The sequence below is a fragment of the Pleurodeles waltl genome, chromosome 4_1 (genome assembly GCF_031143425.1).
Source record: "Pleurodeles waltl isolate 20211129_DDA chromosome 4_1, aPleWal1.hap1.20221129, whole genome shotgun sequence".
Lineage (NCBI taxonomy): Eukaryota > Metazoa > Chordata > Amphibia > Caudata > Salamandridae > Pleurodeles > Pleurodeles waltl.
The window spans coordinates 514,345,839-514,365,528 of record NC_090442.1 but is presented as its reverse complement, the minus strand read 5'-3'; the positions used below and the strand labels follow the sequence as shown (position 1 = coordinate 514,365,528).

Genomic DNA, 19,690 nt, shown 5'->3' with positions numbered 1-19,690 from the left:
AAAATTGGGTTCCTGGTTGAGGGGATGAAACCCTAGTCGAGCAGCAATGACAATCCTTGTCAGGGTGAGGCTCAACCAAAACCCAAATTAACCTCTGCTCAACCCTCTGGGAACTTGGCACAAAGCAGTCAGGCTTAACTTAGAGGAACTGTGTAAAGCATTTCTGCAGCACTTCATACAGTAATAAAGTGAAAACATCACACAAGAAAAATCCCACCCCAATTTGGACCACTAGAATCCTGTTTAATAAATAAAACAAGACCAAAAATCCAGTCATTAGAACCAGAGATATGCAATTTTAAAGCTTTCAATGAGAAATAGTGCCAAAAAGCACAAAAGCACACAACTATGGGTAACTGATCACACCGGACTGAGACAAAGTCATAAGTTCAGGCCAACTGCAATGGAGCATGGGCCTGCTACAGGGGCCCAGTTAGGCCCACTGAACAAGAGTACCCTAAATCCTTGCAGAGTATTCCAAGGTCCTGCACTGAGGATGCATTGGTTCAGAGGAGCTGGGATGCAAGGTCCTGAATCATTACTGCGAATCATAAATCCCGTTGATGAGGGCTTGCAAAGTCCAGTGTCAGGGGTGTATTATGCAATCGAGGTGATGCACCAGTTCTGAAGAGCTGCAAGGCTGCAATCTGAGAACCTGCATTGCTGTTGACACTGCAATTAATGAGAGATTTGCAATGCGAGGGCTGGCATAGATAAAACTTCGCACAGTGACAGATCCTATGCTAGCTGCAATGTTAATGCGAAGTCCTTGTTCTCGCAGAATCCTCACAGCAGAGGTGATGCATCTGTTTTGCTTGAGTTTGTGCCACACAGCAGAGGAGATGCTTCAGTTCTGCTGTATCTACCGATGGGCTGGCAGAGCACCTTCAGTCCCACTTCCAAGAATCCAAGACTTGGTTGGCACCACTTGGCAGAGTAGGATGCAGAGATGGCAGAGTCCAGGTTTTGGGTTCAAGGTTGCTGGAGCCTTCTTTCCCTGAGGCACTGGTCAGGAGACCAGCCAATTTGCCCGTGGAGTCACTGTTGGGTCCTAGGTTCAACAGATGAAGGTCCGGTCGGTCTCACCCAGGCAAGGGGGCAGCAGACAGCAGGTCAGCACAGCAGGGCAGTTGTCCTTCAGAGCAGCAAACCAGTAGAGTGGGATTCCATTCAGCGGCACAACAGTCTTTCTTCATGACATAGTATTCACAGGTCCAGATGTGTACTGATGAGGTGGTATCTGGGGTCCAACATTTATACCTACGCCTTTCTTCAAAGTGGTAGAAGCTTCTAGAGGTTTCTCTTTAAAGTCCACATGCACCCTTGCTGCCCATCCTGGCTCCAGACTAACAACAGGGGATATGCAGTCTTTTGTGTGAAGGCAGGACACAACCTAGTCAAGTGTAGGGCTGTGCCCAGCTCCACCCTCCCATCCTGCCAGTGAAGGCACACCTATGCTCTCTATTTTGTGTGTCAGTCTAAGAGGAATACACAAAGTAAAACCGTCAGCTACACCCAGTCACGTGACCCGGAGAGAGGCTGCAGGCACTAATGGCTAAGGCAGACAAATGCCAACGTTCTAAAAGTGGCATTTTCAAAGTTGTAAATTAAAATCCCTCTGCACCATGAGAAAACAAAAATGAGGACACCAAACATGAATGGATGACCTGCTCCTGTATGACGATTATCACTTAGTAAATGTAATGAGGTAACTGCAATGTTATCCTGTGAGAGCTACAGTAATTAAAAATGAATTTCAACACTAGGACATGTAAAACCTAAAAGTATGTGTCCTACTTTCTAAATACACTGCACCCTGCCCTGTGGCTATCCCGGGCCTACACTAAGTGTGACTTACATGTACTAAAAAGGAAGTTTTGGGACTGGCAAAAGGTGTATTTTGCCAGGTCGGAATGGTAGTTAAAAGGTGCACACACAGGCTGTAATGGCAGGCCCGAGACATGTTTAAAGAGCTACTTAGGTCGGTAACAGTGTTGCAGGTCCACTACTAACATTTAATTTATACAGGCCATGGGCACAGGTAGTGACACTTTACTAAAGACCTACAAGTAAATTAAAGATACCAATTTGCTATAAGCCAATTCCACTATGTTTTAAGGTGAGAGCACAACCACTTTAGCACTGGTTAGCAGTAATAAAGTGGGCAGAGGCCTAAAGCCAGCACAAACAATGTCAGCAAAACAGTAGATCTCAAGGCAAAAAGTGAGGGGAAAAACACGCCAAGGATGCAAGGTCTACCAATGGATCTGAAGTTTTGGAGTCTGTTAAAGGAGTGTTTTTTCCTGATGGTGCACTCCCTCAAACATGCCAGCAGAATTATCCTTCTGTGCCTTCAGTGTCTTGATTCTAATCACTTTCTCAAGGATCTTCTGTTTCTAGTAGGAATTCATCAGTTTTGTGAAATCAGATTTTCAATAGGGCTTACATTGGAAGCCGTTAACATGAATAACCAGATTTTAAACCTGCTATTCACTGCTATGGCACAAACATGGAAAATAAAAGTTGATTCTCACTGTTGCAATGTCATAAAGTAATTCCAGGATGTTCTAAGAGGGCTCTCAGAGAGGCTGTCAGTGCAGTGCTGGAGAGCAGGATGTATAGCTTCAGGTGGAGAGAGGGGCAAGGGAAGGCACAGCAACTGATAGGGTTGCTAGCAGGCCACACGTTCCTTTTATCTTTGGCACTGAGAGTCAAGTTATGTATGTCTCCCCCATCACTACTGTGCCCCTCTGTAAATGTTGAAAGCAGGGGCATACGATATGAGGGGAATTACCCAAAATTATAGATGGGTCCAAAAATTATTAACATGGATGTGTTTTTGGTGTAACTTGGACCCTGATTGAGTCTTAATGTACATTCCATGTTCCACTATCTGGATGATGCTATGGTTACCAGAGAAGGTGGGTTGGTTGAAGGGAAGAGTGGAGAGGGAGACGACTTTGAGGCTGTGCTGCAAATTGGTGGAAATGACCTAAATCCTCATCCAGGCCTGCTATGTCACTTCAACATTGGCGATGAGGACCTGTGAGGGGCAGGGGCTTCCGCCAAGACCCCTCAGGAATCCTTTGACCCCAGCACCATTTTCAAGGAGTATTGTTGCATAATTTGGACATAGAGGGGCGCAATCTACATAAAAAATATTATGAGTTAGTGATAGACAATAGAGAAGGCAAGCCCAGGGACCTTTATGAAATGTCCATTCTGATGCTTAAGAAGCATTTCACCAGAATTTAGGCCAAGGATGACAGAGTAGCGAACTATGCAGTTTCCTTGAAAAGTCTAACTCTGTTGGAAAGTGGATTATTGGTAACGGCTTATAGGTAACTACACTGGACCGCAAACTCCCACTAGGTCCAGTCAAGGTCTCAGTAATTTAATCATTGCTCAACCCTTGGTACCTTGGCCCAAGAGCACTTAGGCTTAACTTAGGAGACAGGTGTGTAAAGCATTTAATATCATCAAAACAGTAAATAAGTAAAACGCAATACACAATAAAACTCCAACACCAATTTATAAAGTTGGGAAATGTTTGCATCTTTAAAATGACACCAAAACAACACAATTCCACTGTAGAGAACCAGAGATATGAATTTTTAAAGATTAAAAGTAAAACAAGAGCTTAGAAGCATATAGCACTCAAAGGGTTACAAAAAGGTTGCACTGGACAGGGACAAAGTCCAGAGTTCAGGCTGCCCACGATGTAACACTGTTACACTTACTTTCAAAACTGTTTCTTGATTCAGGAAAGTGGTCCACAGCACCAGCCAATGGACCAGAGACCCTGGTTTGCCTCTTGGGGTCTGGCACTACAACTCCCACAATGCTCCTCTTCAACGTATGGCGCTTTTTACAAAAATTGCCCCGAATTTCTCCAAACATCTGGATCTTCTTCCAGAGGTCCTTTTGGGTTCTTGAATTGTCCACAAACTTGATCCAATGTTCCAGAAGCTCTGATTTGCTCCTGGGAAGTTGGGACTACAGTTCCCAGAATGCATGTGGTCAGAATCCTCAAATAGCCACTGGACGCTGGTCATCTGGGCTCTTCTTGCAGGACTTGATGCAGGGGACTCTTTTCAGTTGCTTTGCACCTGTAGCTTCCGGGGAGTACATTCCTGGAGTTGCAGAAGCAAGGCAATGTCCTTTTCTTGGTGAGGCCCAAAATGTGCAGCCGGTGCAGTCCTTGTGAGTGCAGTTGTTCAGGTGCAGGCCAGGGGTCCAACAGTGCAGTCCTTCTTCTCCAGTATCATCTTCCAGAAGGGATTTGAATTGTGTGGCAGCTCTGCCATATTTATTGTTGCTCCTGGGGGTGGGAAGCAGGGAGGTGCTTCTGTCTGATGGAGTGCAGACCAAAACCCTCTGGGGTGACCACTTACTTTGAAGTGCGGCAAAAATCAGTCCCAGGGAAAAACATTCTCTATAACACCAAAATTCATCCTTAGCGGTTGGATCTGACTGAGTCCACCCACTGTTGTGGCTATGTTTCTCTTAAAACACCCCTTACAGCCCCTCTCCTAATCTAATAAGAGGGGCTCCCATCTGTCTGGGGGTGCAGGAAATGAGGGTGGTCCAGTTTCTGTCCCAATTGGCTTTCCCCCCTTTGAAGACCAGTTTGGCTACTCTTCCCCCATCCTGCTTTGCCATCAGCTGCAGCAGTTCTCCACCCATCAGATGCTTGCTTTGTGTCAGCCCAGGCCACTTCACACCTCATTAAGATAGCCTGGCTCGGGCTGCCAGAGGCTGACTAATCAGGAAGGGGCACTACAAAGCTGAATTTGGTAAGTTTCAGAAACAGTTCTGAAACTCTTTCCATGGGCTATTAATATTAAATTGAACTTTGGCAGGTTGTTGGATTCATTACAACATTTAATTTTGCCTAACCTACCATATTTAGCTCATCTATATTGAAAATAAGTCTTTAATATTTTTAAATAACTTTCCCAGGGTTAGCTTATGGAGCCCATTGACTTCAATGTATAAAAAATAATTTGTCTTTTTTCCCGCACCAGGGCATGTAAAACATATTTTATAACGTCCCTGCTTATATTTACACTGCACCACTCCCTTGGGGCACCTAGGGCAGACCTTAGGGGTGACGTATATGCAAAAATAAGGTTGTTTGAGATTTTGGAAGTACTTTTAATTTCAAAGTCAAATTTGGGGTTAATTTTAACTTTAAAGCAGCCAGGAAGGAAGGCCTGCCTTTACAATGACACCAAGAACCACAGCAGTGAACCCAGGGGTGCCCTACATATACTGGAGTCCCTAAACCTGCATGCCCTACCATATACTAGGGACTTATAGGTAGGTTGTCAGTCTATTATAATTATGCCTAATTTGCACATACCATTTTAAACAGAACATTGGCCCTGGGACTGGTAAGCAGTGGCCAGGGCACAGTCAGAGTCACAAAACACCAGTATCAGCTAAAAATGAGAGCAACAAGTGAAGGGGCTTCTGTAATAAGCCCGTTTTTTCCACATGCCCCCCCCCCAGCCAACACTCCCAGGAGACTCAATCCAACCCTGGGAGAGTCTTTCTGGCTTGTCAGGCGAGGAAGACAGTGTGGAAAACCATCTGTATTGTTGCAGGGCCTACTCTGCCCTACATCCTCCTATGAGAATCACTTCCTCTGGGCAGTTGACCCATCCCCACAGTAACTGAACCATTTTAACTTGAAACCTCACTCTAGGGTTGTCTTTCTCCTCCCCCTCTGTGAGTGTGGGCAGGGAGGGGCCCTTCTCCTCTATCCCTAACTTTGCTAGGGCAATACCTAGCTTACCCACAGAGGTTACCCAGCACTTGAGTAACCCCACCAATGCCATCAGGGTCATGGGGCCAAGTTTGCTTTTGGCTATGCGGTCTGCCTCCCATGCCAAGTGTAGTGCTGTCATGAAGGCCAGCACCCAGCAAAGGCTACTGACAGTGTCAGAATCCAGGACAACACCCTAGCTGTCCACTGACATGTGAGTGAGCTGCTTTAGAGGCAACTGTGGGATCCTGACTTCTCTCTTGCTGTTCAGAGTGGGGGGCTACCACTCCTGTGGCAGACATCATTCCTCCACTCTACCTTCTGTCAGTGCAGGGGTGATACCCTGCAGCTGAACAGCTGCCTAAGTACTCAGGACTACCTTATGGTCAGGTGAAGCCGTACCAGGACCAACTCTGGGTTTTCCCCTTAATGTGCCAGAAGGCTCTTGGCCCACTGGACCTCTCTTAAGAGTGGCCTACCCTTCCTCTTCTTTTCCCCTTTTCTTGGGAACCCTGTCTCTTATCTGTAGGAGCTGGCTCCCCAGGAACTTTGGTTGGGGGGGCACCCTGGGCGACCACCCCATTTGGGATCAGACCAACCTTTGGGAGGTCATTGCCCAGGATACAATCTAAGGGGAGGTAAACGCTGACCACCACTTTATAAGGGTACCTCTTCCCTCTCTAGGGGCACTATGGCTACAGGTTTGGTTGTGACATTATCTGGGATTACTCTTACCCTCCTGGTTTCTCCTGTCACATACATGCCTGCTGTCACTAGCCTAACACTCACTATGGTGTGACTGGCACACATATCCTTCAGGCCAGTGGTAGGTATCCCATTCACCTGAATCGAGTGAAATTGCCTACTTCCAACCCCAGGGATCACCAGCTTACCATATGAACATTTCTCCCAGCACAGTGCTAAGACAAACTCATCATCTGAGGGGTCCTCCTCTATGGCTACACTGGACAGCCCAGTGCTAACCATCTTCTTGGGGCAGGCTGAATCACCTCTGAAGTGACCTGTCTGCTGATAGTCAAAGCAGGTCCTGGTATCCATGATCTTTTTTATCCCCGGCTCTCCTTGCCGCTTGTCAGAGTGGGAGTGGATCTACTCTCCTTTTTAGGGCTCTGAGGTACTGAGGGAGTTTCTGTGGTGGGCTTACCACCTACCTCTTTAGGTTTTTGTGGACCTGAACCCCCATTCTTAGAGTCCCTTCCTCCCCCAAGACTTGGTAATTACTCTGGTTCTCAACCACTTATCAGTTGCCTCGCCTAGGTCTCTGGGACTAGACAGCTTATAGTCTACTAGATGCTGGCGTAACTTTACAATTGGTGCCATATGGTTCAGCAGTTCTCCGCCAACCAGATGCTTCCTTTGTGTCAGCCCAAGCCACTTCACACCTCATTAAGGTAGCCTGGCTCAGGCTTCCAGATGCTGATCAATCAGAAAAAGGTACTACAGGGCTGAATTTGGTAACTTTCAGAAAGAGTTCTAAAACTCTTTCCCTGTGCTAGTTATATTAAATTCTACATTGTAAAGTTGATGAATTTATTATAACATTTAATGTGGTACAAAACCTGCTATATTTAGTGCATCTCTAATGATGATAAGACTTTATTGACTACTATGGGGAAAAACACATTATGTTGTTTTTTCCCTCGCCAGGGCTTATAAAACAACTTTTATAGAGTCCCTGCTTATATTTACACTGCACTCCACCCTTGGGGAACCTATGGCAGACCTTAGGGGTAATGTGCATGCAAAATTAAGGTAGTTTGAGACTTTGGAAGTACTTTTAATTCCAAAGTCGAATTTGGGGTTAATTTTAACTTTAAAGCAGCCAGCAAGGCAGACCTGCTTTTACAGGGACACTAAGAACCACAGCAGAGCACCCGCGGGTGCCCTACCTACCCTGCGGTTCCGAAACCTGAATGCCCTACCATATACTAGGGACTTATAGGTAGGTTGTCAGAGACAATTATAATTATGCCTAATTTGCATATATCATTTTACACAGAGCACTGGCCTTGGAACTGATTACCCAGGGCACAGTCAGAGTGAGAAAACACCAGTATCAGCCAAAAATGGGGGCACAAAGTGAGGGGTCTTCTGCAATCAGCCCAGTTTTTCCACAAGCTCGAACCTGTGACTTTGGAGAACTAACTGACTCCCTCAATTGCTACATTGCACCAATGACTCCGGGGTGCAGGAAAAGTTTTTGGCTAAGAATCCCACCCTGATGGCTATGCTATAGTTGAGAGCATCAAACACACTTCTGAGTGGGTTAAGGAGATTAAGAGAGGGGTGTCGCACTTCATTGACAGAGTAATGGCACCTGCAGAAGATGGAGGAAGAAGTGAAAATTCGAGAAGTGAGAATCCAGTACAAAAAGGTGTGTGTGAGGAGCTTTTCGAGGTGAATTCAAACACAGGAAGAGACCCAAAATACAGATGTTTGAAGTGTGGGAGTACTTCTCATTTGCCCAACAGCCTGAACTGTAATGCCCGTAACTCTACATGTCACAATTGTGGAAAATGTAGAAATTTTGCTCAAATGTCTAAGGGCATTAAGGTAAATGAGGCACTAGAAATGCCTAAAACAAGCCAGAAAGCAATTTTACAAGTGGTACCCTCAGCTGTGGGAGTCAAAGAGGTAGACGGACTTGTTGATGCAGGTCACATGAACATTCCGGAATGCGAGATAGAGATTGTTGGGAAGAATCGGACTGTGTTGGCTGATTCTGGTTCCCATTTTACACTTGTGGGTGACAAGAATTGGGAAAAGACTCACGAGAACAAAAACATCACATTACTTTTCTCCAGACATAAACCCTGAAGTTTATGGGGGTTGAAATTTGATGTACAGGTTTACACAGTGATGAGGATTAATTTCAAAGGGAGAGAAACTGTGGAGAAAGTGTATGTTGCTAGATGAGTGGACAACTTACTGTGAGATTAGTAATCATCCATAACCCCCATTCCCCAAACCATATACTGTCAGTATCCACCATTGGGGAGGACCCTCATTTAGTCAAAGAATTTAAAGAGGTGTTCAGGGATGAGATTTGTCCCCTAAGACACTTTAAGCGCTAAATCAGTTTGAAAAGAAAATATGTAAAACCGGTGGTGCACAAGGTGAGAAGAGTGCCAAACCTTATGTTGAAACTTTTACAGGAAGAGTTGGATAAATTGGTGTGAGTGGGGGTCATTGAAAAAATAGTCTCATCAGAATAGTTGGCTATGGTTGTCCTGGCCTCTAATGATAGTGGAACCAAAATCAGAATGTATGTGGATCTTAGGGGTTTCAGCCAGTGCATCTATGTGATCACCAGCCCTTGCTGAATATTTTTTAAGTCTTGCCCAGGTTGAAGAGTGCCTCTGTTTTTAGTGCGATGAGAGGTATTGATTGTTTGATTCTGGTATATGGGAAAGACATGCAGCACCATGATGCAACTTTGAAACAGGTGTTAATGAGACTGAGAGACAAGATACTCGGACTCAAAAAGGAAAAGTGTAAGTTTGTGGTGGGCTCTGTTACGTACCTGGGGCACATAATTTTGGGTGAAGGCTTTAGGCCCAAATTGGACTTGGCCAACTGTATCCTAGAGGTACCTTTCTCATCCAACAAAGATCAGATAACATAATCTTTAGGCCCAGCAGTGTACTACTCGAAGTTTGGTCCGAATTGTGTGAGTGTAGTACATCTTATTAGACTTTTGCTTAAGAAGGGGGAGTAGTTTGATTGGTCCAAGGAGTGTGAGGAGGCCTTTGAGCTTATCAAAAAGGAGGTTGCCAAGATGCCAACTCTAGGCCACTTTGAAGTTACAGAAAAAAGCATTGTTACCACCGATGCTAGTTTGAAGGGCCTAGGGGCAGAATTAGCCCAAGTGGTGGACGGAAATAGAAAATGTGGTAGGTTTTGCCTCACGTTCACTGAAGGGTACTGAGTAGAGATATTTTGTTTTTGAAAAGGAGGCATTGGCTTGCATGTGGTCTATACATAATTTTAGGCTTTTCCTATGGGGATTGCCATTCACACTCAGAACATACCATAGATCATTAATACAGCTACTGAGTTTCAGGAGCATTGAGAGCACTACGCCATATACCAAGAGGTCTGATGGAATTTAACTATCAAGTGCAATATATCCCTAGAGCAAAGAATATTCCTGTGACTGCTTGTCTCTGTTACCAGTAGGTAAACCAGCATGGTCTGACCGAACATTCTGGTCTCTTTGGTAAAGGAATCAATAGTTGGCAAGATGGAATGGAAGGCTGAAGTTGCCAAGGATAATGTAAGGAAGCCAGTGGAGAATTATGTGGTGATGGCCCGATCTCAAGGAAGTGGGGGAGGGAGCCAGAAGTTTCTGGGGTGTCAAGAATGAATTGAGCATTGCAAATGGAGAACTGTATTGGTGCAAGTGTTTGGTTCCTCCTGTGAGCCTCTGGGAAAAGATTATCAATCTTACACATGAGGGACACGTAGGTAGGAGCCTAACAAAGGCCAAAGTGAGTTAGTGTTACTGGTGGCCTCAGTTGGATGGACAAGTAGTAAGTGTGGTGAAAAAGAGCATCCAGTGAGCAGCCAATGAGATGATGAGGTCTGTCAGGACTGCCGCACTCTCCACCGTAGAGATTCCAGAACAGCCCTGGGTTAAGCTGGATTTGGACATAGTAGGAGCTTTGGAATTGTTATTGGGGTAGAAAGTTTGTCTTGGTTGTAGTTTAACTGGGGTTCTGCCTGTTGTGTAAATTCGATACCTACCAGGAATGTGATGGAAGTTTTCAAAAATGTCTTTGCATCTGAAGGGGAGCCCGAGATTATTATAATGTACAATGGGGTCCAGTTCACATCAAATGAGATGAAAGTATTTCTTGATCATTACTCATCTTCACACAGCACTATACTCACCATGGGCAAGCGGCCTTGTGGAAAGCATGAATTGATTAGTGCATGCATCTGCCCAAACTGTAATACTAAACGGTATATGCGTCAGAAGTGTCTTAAGGGAGAAATTGTGGCCACTTAAAAATTCTCCCAACGGCGTGTCTGGCATAACACCATTTCAATGTTTAAGGGGCAGATTGGCTAGATTGAAACAGAATCCAGCATGGTTGGGGACTAAGAAAGGGGTGAAAGAGATGGATTTCAGCATGGTGAGAGAACACCAGGAGAAGAACAAAAGGCCGTTTGATGAGAAACACCAAGCAAGTGAGCATGTGTTGAAAGCAGGAGACTTGGGTTTCGCAAAAAAAAATGGTTTGGGCGTCAAAAGGTAAATCCAAGTTCTGTGGCCCGAAACAAATAATCTGGGTGAAGAAAAACGTAGTGGTTCTAAACAATGGTGAGGTGTGGAATATGTCCAGGTTGGCACCGTGTAGTGAACACAGTCCCCTGTGGGAGAGAGCAACCACCTTTGATATGTCTCCCTTTGTGGCCTTGGAGAACCCTGACAAAAATAATGTAGCCCCAGTTGATGGGCCTAAGGCCAGTCTGGTAGTTCCCAGTAGCAGGGTTCGCAGCAGCTTTCATCTGAAAAGGAAACAGCAGATTACGATGTGCATTGAGTGTGAAATATTGTGTTCTGGGGGAGCACTGTATGAACGGGATGTTGCCATAACAATTTTCTTAAGTGCTTCTTTTCTGTATTTTGGATGATTGTAATATACAGATTCTTGCTTCATGTGGTGTCAGCATTATATCTTAATTCTTTTCTTCCACCGTAGTACAAAATATAATTTATTCCCCTGTTTTATTCCCCTATATTTTGTTCCTGTTTTTCTTCTCATTATTCTTAACATTTTGTGCAACTTGGCATTGTAAATCTGTTTTCTTTTCTCTTTCTCTTTAGTATTAGAGCTAAGTTGTACGTATTTTGCTAAGGAAGGAACATGTGTTGTAACTTGGACTCTGATTGGGTCTACGTATACATTCCATGTTCCACTGTCTGAATGATACCACAGTTAGAAGAGAAGGGTAGGTGGATGGAGAGAAGAGAGGAGAGGGTCAGATTGTTGAGACTGTGCTGCAGGTTGGTGAAATAAAGACTTAAAATCTACTCCAGGCCTGCTGCATCACTTCAACAGTCTCACCTCTGGATTCTGAGTGACACCAGAGACAACTTGTTTTTCCCTCTTGCTTTCTGTTTGATGTCACTCAGAAACCCCTATTGAAAAACATCTCAACTTTTGTGTACATCTTGGCTGGGTCTATTGCTTGTTCGTTTCTTTATTGCCAATGAAGCAGTTCAAGAATCTTTAGTTTGGCTTTTACTGAGATCGTTCTTTATCCAGAAGTGTTTTTAAGGCTTTTGTGGATATTCTATTTTCGAACCCTTCTACAGATCAATCTTGCCGTTAGGTTCCTCTAAGTCCTAAATCTTTCTGGCTTTGAGAAGAGTCTTGTAGGTAAATCATTCCTGTAGCCGCATACGTCAAATCTCTACGAGATGCTGCAGATCAGTTGCCTAAATAGTGTTTTTTTTAAGTGGTTACGGGAAAAAAACACAGGGTTGAATGTTGACGTGACAAGCTCATTTATAAGCCCATCTTCGTTTTAGAGTACAAAGTGTGATATAACCCATGTACTTAAATTATCACTCTAAAACATTTGAGAATGCAGGTTTACTCGAGTTCATGAACAGACTCGACACTTTGGAACACTTCAAGTGGAATCGAGTTTGATATCTTTCTATCTGTTAAAGTGCCACAAGGCTGTCAGTCAAGTTACTGCGGCAGCTTGTACATTCTGCAGAATTATTGTGCAGTCCTCAGTGTGCAGTGAATCACTTACTTTCAATTTACCACTACATCATTTATTGCAACGCCTTCTTGGTAGCGTCTTTCTTAGTTTTAATATGGTCACTTTACTGGTATATTTTGGAGCATGTTATTTTATTTTCACTTTTGGAGTCTTCTTATTATATTGTTGCGAGGTCTAACGATCTTTGGCTCTTACACGCTAACATATAGCATTTTACGATGTCTGTAGTCAACTTGAATGTACAAGTAGTCAATACAGGAAAAACGTTTTAATTTCTTTTTATAATTAATATAATTACTTTACACACCTTTAACCCACTTTGGTGGTTATACACAATAGCACCTTTTGATTGTGTCATGGGAGAATGAGTTATTAGCAGTGGTAAAGCAAGGTATCCATAGCTTTGAGTAGTAAAAACTAAGATTTTAAGCTCATACTAATTGATTGTATTATATATAAATCAAGAAAACTAAAATGCTCGAATGGGGAGTGAGTCACTGAGTTCACAGGACTCTGCATATACAGATTTTACTGAATAAAATGGAGGTAAACAACAGTTAATATAGGAGTAGTTGTATCACTTCAAACAAAAATCTGAAGTGGTAGCAGAAAGTGAAACTGAATGCACGGTAACTTGAACATTTATTTGATTCTCCTTCAAGTGCTGATCTGAATAATGTATGTAAGTATGCCACTAACGATGAGCAATGCATTATTCCAGAAACATCCTGGGAATCACAAAAAAATTGGCAGCAGTTCTTGCCTACCTCAATGATGTTCAGAAAGGACAGGCATTAGCAGATTATAGCATGATGGGCACATCTTTGCAAGGTCGTTTAAGGGTACCGAATATCGCTTGGGCATACATTAGAAAAACTTTCTCCACAGTTAGACTTAAAACTTTTTGATATTTTCATTTAGTGACATGTTCTTAGTTACAACGTGACTTAACAAACTGTCTAGCATTTGCTTTATTTCACAAAAGCTCTAATTTATCAATTGAGAAAAAAGGATGATGTGAATGCATTAAGCTCATGCTATTTAACCCAGTCATGTTTCTTGTTTGTAACGCCTCTGCGGTCAAATTGGACTCTTAAGAACATTAATGTATTCGGATGTGTACATTTGAAAATGTACATGTGGTCTGCCAATAAAAAAAAAGTAAACCCGAAATTCAGATAGATACTTATAAATGTAGATGTCTTACCTGATGAATCTCCGACGGCATCACACTAAATCCGGAAAAGTTGAACTAAGTCTGCTGCGCTGATAGGTGGCTTGTGGCTCCACCTGAATGTTGGTACTGCCCCAGTTATGATATCGCGCAGTCATATATGACACCACTCTGGCACTCTGATAGCAGTTATGTTTTTTATGTGTCCCTTGAGCTGCAGTTGTTCTCCATTCCAGATGTTTTCAAATATTAAGACTGTTTGTAAGGAAATGCCTCCTTGGCATGGTTGCCCCCTGACTTTTTGCCTTTGCTGATGCTATGTTTACAATTGAAAGTGTGCTGAGGCCTGCTAACCAGGCCCCAGCACCAGTGTTCTTTCCCTAACCTGTACTTTTGTATCCACAATTGGCAGACCCTGGCATCCAGATAAGTCCCTTGTAACTGGTACTTCTAGTACCAAGGGCCCTGATGCCAAGGAAGGTCTCTAAGGGCTGCAGCATGTCTTATGCCACCCTGGAGACCTCTCACTCAGCACAGACACCCTGCTTGCCAGCTTGTGTGTGCTAGTGAGGACAAAACGAGTAAGTCGACATGGCACTCCCCTCAGGGTGCCATGCCAGCCTCTCACTGCCTATGCAGTATAGGTAAGACACCCCTCTAGCAGGCCTTACAGCCCTAAGGCAGGGTGCACTATACCATAGGTGAGGGTACCAGTGCATGAGCATGGTACCCCTACAGTGTCTAAACAAAACCTTAGACATTGTAAGTGCAGGGTAGCCATAAGAGTATATGGTCTGGTAGTTTGTCAAACACGAACTCCACAGCACCATAATGGCTACACTGAAAACTGGGAAGTTTGGTATCAAACTTCTCAGCACAATAAATGCACACTGATGCCAGTGTACATTTTATTGTAAAATACACCCCAGAGGGCACCTTAGAGGTGCCCCCTGAAACTTAACCGACTATCTGTGTAGGCTGACTAGTTTTTGCAGCCTGCCACAAACCGAGACATGTTGCTGGCCCCATGGGGAGAGTGCCTTTGTCACTCTGAGGCCAGTAACAAAGCCTGCACTGGGTGGAGATGCTAACACCTCCCCCAGGCAGGAATTGTCACACCTGGCGGTGAGCCTCAAAGGCTCACCTCCTTTGTGCCAACCCAGCAGGACACTCCAGCTAGTGGAGTTGCCCGCCCCCTCCGGCCAGGCCCCACTTTTGGCGGCAAGGCCGGAGAAAATAATGAGAAAAACAAGGAGGAGTCACTGGCCAGTCAGGACAGCCCCTAAGGTGTCCTGAGCTGAGGTGACTCTGACTTTTAGAAATCCTCCATCTTGCAGATGGAGGATTCCCCCAATAGGGTTAGGATTGTGACCCCCTCCCCTTGGGAGGAGGCACAAAGAGGGTGTAACCACCCTCAGGGCTAGTAGCCATTGGCTACTAACCCCCCAGACCTAAACACGCCCTTAAATTTAGTATTTAAGGGCTACCCTGAACCCTAGAAAATTAGATTCCTGCAACTACAAGAAGAAGGACTGCCTAGCTGAAAAACCCCTGCAGAGGAAGACCAGAAGACGACAACTGCCTTGGCTCCAGAAACTCACCGGCCTGTCTCCTGCCTTCCAAAGATCCTGCTCCAGCGACGCCTTCCAAAGGGACCAGCGACCTCGACATCCTCTGAGGACTGCCCCGGCTTCGAAAAGACAAGAAACTCCCGAGGACAGCGGACCTGCTCCAAGAAAAGCTGCAACTTTGTTTCCAGCAGCTTTAAAGAACCCTGCAAGCTCCCCGCAAGAAGCGTGAGACTTGCAACACTGCACCCGGCGACCCCGACTCGGCTGGTGGAGATCCGACACCTCAGGAGGGACCCCAGGACTACTCTGATACTGTGAGTACCAAAACCTGTCCCCCCTGAGCCCCCACAGCGCCGCCTGCAGAGGGAATCCCGAGGCTTCCCCTGACCGCGACTCTTTGAATCCTAAGCCCCGACACCTGGGAGAGACCCTGCACCCGCAGCCCCCAGGACCTGAAGGACCGGACTTTCACTGGAGGAGTGACCCCCAGGAGTCCCTCTCCCTTGACCAAGTGGAGGTTTCCCCGAGGAACCCCCCCCTTGCCTGCCTGCAGCGCTGAAGAGATCCCGAGATCTCCCATTGACTTCCATTACAAACCCGACGCTTGTTTCTACACTGCACCCGGCCGCCCCCGCGCTGCTGAGGGTGAAATTTCTGTGTGGGCTTGTGTCCCCTCCGGTGCCCTACAAAACCCCCCTGGTCTGCCCTCCGAAGACGCGGGTACTTACCTGCAAGCAGACCGGAACCGGGGCACCCCCTTCTCTCCATTCTAGCCTATGTGTTTTGGGCACCACTTTGAACTCTGCACCTGACCGGCCCTGAGCTGCTGGTGTGGTGACTTTGGGGTTGCTCTGAACCCCCAACGGTGGGCTACCTTGGACCAAGAACTAAGCCCTGTAAGTGTCTTACTTACCTGGTTAACCTAACAAATACTTACCTCCCCTAGGAACTGTGAAAATTGCACTGTGTCCACTTTTAAAACAGCTATTTGTGAATAACTTGAAAAGTATACATGCAATTTTGATGATTTGAAGTTCCTAAAGTACTTACCTGCAATACCTTTCGAATGAGATATTACATGTAGAATTTGAACCTGTGGTTCTTAAAATAAACTAAGAAAAGATATTTTTCTATACAAAAACCTATTGGCTGGATTTGTCTCTGAGTGTGTGTACCTCATTTATTGTCTATGTGTATGTACAACAAATGCTTAACACTACTCCTTGGATAAGCCTACTGCTCGACCACACTACCACAAAATAGAGCATTAGTATTATCTCTTTTTGCCACTATCTTACCTCTAAGGGGAACCCTTGGACTCTGTGCATGCTATTCCTTACTTTGAAATAGCACATACAGAGCCAACTTCCTACATTGGTGGATCAGCGGTGGGGTACAAGACTTTGCATTTGCTGGACTACTCAGCCAATACCTGATCACACGACAAATTCCAAAATTGTCATTAGAAATTCATTTTTGCAATTTGAAATTTTTCTAAATTCTTAAAAGTCCTGCTAGGGCCTTGTGTGTTAAGTCCCTGTTTAGCATTGTCTTTTAGAGTTTAAAAAGTTTGTTAAAAGTTTGAATTAGACTCTAGAAACAGTTTTAGATTCTTAAAAAAGTATTCCAACTCTTAGCAGAATAATGTCTGATACAGAGATGCAGGTGGTGGAACTCGACACCACACCTTACCTCCATCTTAAGATGAGGGAGCTAAGGTCTCTCTGTAATATAAAGAAAATAACCATTGGCTCCAGACCTACCAAAATTCAGCTCCAGGAGCTGTTGGCAGAGTTTGAAAAAGCCAACCCCTCTGATGATGACATCACAGAGGAAGAAATTAGTGACTTGGAGGCCAATGTCCCTCCTCCAGTCCTAAATAGGGAGAACAGGACCCCTCAAGTCCTGTCTCCAACTGTGTTAGTCAGAAATAGTGAGTCCCTCACAGGAGGGTCCCACATTTCTGAAATCACTGAGGATGCTCTCAGTGAAGATGACCTCCTGTTAGCCAGGATGGCCAAAAGATTGGCTTTAGAGAGACAGCTCCTAGCCATAGAAAGAGAAAGACAAGAGATGGGCCTAGGACCCATCAATGGTGGCAGCAATATAAATAGGGTCAGAGATTCTCCTGACATGTTAAAAATCCCCAAAGGGATTGTGACAAAATTTGAAGATGGTGATGACATCACCAAGTGGTTCACAGCTTTTGAGAGGGCTTGTGTAACCAGAAAAGTGAACAGATCTCACTGGGGTGCTCTCCTTTGGGAAATGTTCACTGGAAAGTGTAGGGATAGACTCCTCACACTCTCTGGAAAAGATGCAGAATCTTATGACCTCATGAAGGGTACCCTGATTGAGGGCTTTGGATTCTCCACTGAGGAGTACAGGATTAGGTTCAGGGGGGCTCAAAAATCCTCGAGCCAGACCTGGGTTGACTTTGTTGACTACTCAGTGAAAACACTAGATGGTTGGATTCAAGGCAGTGGTGTAAGTAATTATGATGGGCTGTACAATTTATTTGTGAAAGAACACCTGTTAAGTAATTGTTTCAATGATAAACTGCATCAGCATCTGGTAGACCTAGGACCAATTTCTCCCCAAGAATTGGGAAAGAAGGCGGACCATTGGGTCAAGACAAGGGTGTCCAAGACTTCAACAGGGGGTGACCAAAAGAAAGGGGTCACAAAGACTCCCCAGGGGAAGGGTGATGAGACAACCAAAACTAAAAATAGTAAAGAGTCTTCTACAGGCCCCCAAAAACCTGCACAGGAGGGTGGGCCCAGAGCCTCTTCACAAAACAATGGGTACAAGGGTAAGAACTTTGATCCCAAAAAGGCCTGGTGTCATAGCTGTAAACAGCATGGACACCAAACTGGAGACAAGGCCTGTCCCAAGAAAGGTTCCACTCCAAACTCCCATCCAGGTAACACTGGTATGGCTAGTCTCCAAGTGGGATCAACAGTGTGCCCAGAGCAAATCAGGGTCCACACTGAAGCTATTCTAGTTTCTGAGGGTGGGGTGGATTTAGCCACACTAGCTGTCTGGCCGCCTAACATGCAAAAATACAGACAGCAACTCTTCATTAATGGGACTAGAATAGAGGGCCTGAGGGATACAGGTGCCAGTGTCACCATGGTGACAGAGAAGCTGGTTTCCCCTGGCCAATACCTGACTGGAAAAACTTACACAGTCACCAACGCTGACAATCAGAGAAAAGTACATCCCATGGCAATGGTTACTTTAGAATGGGGAGGGGTCAATGGCCTGAAACAGGTGGTGGTCTCCTCAAATATCCCAGTGGACTGTCTGCTTGGAAATGACCTGGAGTCCTCAGCATGGGCTGAGGTAGAACTAAAAACCCATGCAGCAATGCTGGGTATCCCTGAACTGGTGTGTGTGAAAACAAGAGCACAGTGCAAGGCACAGGGTGAACAAGTAGAGCTGGAGTCTGGAAGAATGGCCCAGCCTACCAAGAGAACAGGAAAGTCAGTTGGGAAACCAACTACAACACAGCAAAAGAAAGGGAACCTCTCTTCTCAGGAAGAAGTTCTGCCCTCTGAGGGAACTGAGCCTTTGGAGCTTGAACCTTATCAGGTTGAGCTCTTAGGCCCAGGGGGACCCTCAAGGGAGGAGCTGTGTAAGGGACAAGAAACCTGTCCCTCTCTTGAAGGCCTTAGGCAGCAAGCTGCTGAAGAGTCCAAAGGCAAGAAAAATGGAACGCATAGGGTCTATTGGGAAGATGGACTCCTGTACACTGAAGCCAGAGACCCCAAACCTGGTGCCACTAGGAGAGTGGTAGTGCCTCAGCTGTTCAGGAAGTTCATCCTAACATTGGCCCATGACATTCCCCTTGCTGGACATTTGGGACAAACCAAGACGTGGGAGAGGTTAGTCAACCACTTCTACTGGCCCAATATGTCCAACATGGTTAAGGAGTTTTGCCTCTCCTGCCCCACCTGTCAAGCCAGTGGTAAGACAGGTGGACATCCAAAGGCCCCCCTCATTCCACTTCCAGTGGTGGGGGTCCCCTTTGAAAGAGTGGGTGTGGACATAGTTGGTCCACTGGAACCTCCCACAGCCTCAGGAAATATGTATATCCTGGTAGTAGTGGATCATGCTACCAGGTATCCTGAAGCTATTCCCCTTAGGTCGACTACTGCCCCTGCAGTAGCCAAGGCCCTCATTGGTATCTTTACCAGAGTGGGTTTCCCTAAGGAGGTGGTGTCTGACAGAGGTACCAACTTCATGTCAGCATACCTAAAGCACATGTGGAATGAGTGTGGAGTGACTTATAAATTCACTACACCATACCATCCACAAACTAATGGCTTGGTTGAGAGATTCAACAAGACATTAAAAGGCATGATCATGGGGCTCCCAGAAAAACTCAAAAGGAGATGGGATGTCCTC

At 45.2% G+C, this 19,690-nt stretch overlaps 1 protein-coding gene across 1 annotated transcript in view; it reads left to right on the top strand.

Moving 5' to 3' along the window:
• The window catches only part of TMEM117 (transmembrane protein 117), a 2,258,187-nt gene that overhangs the window by 1,156,872 nt on the left and 1,081,625 nt on the right, over positions 1-19,690 (top strand). The gene's annotated exons all lie outside the window — the stretch shown is intronic.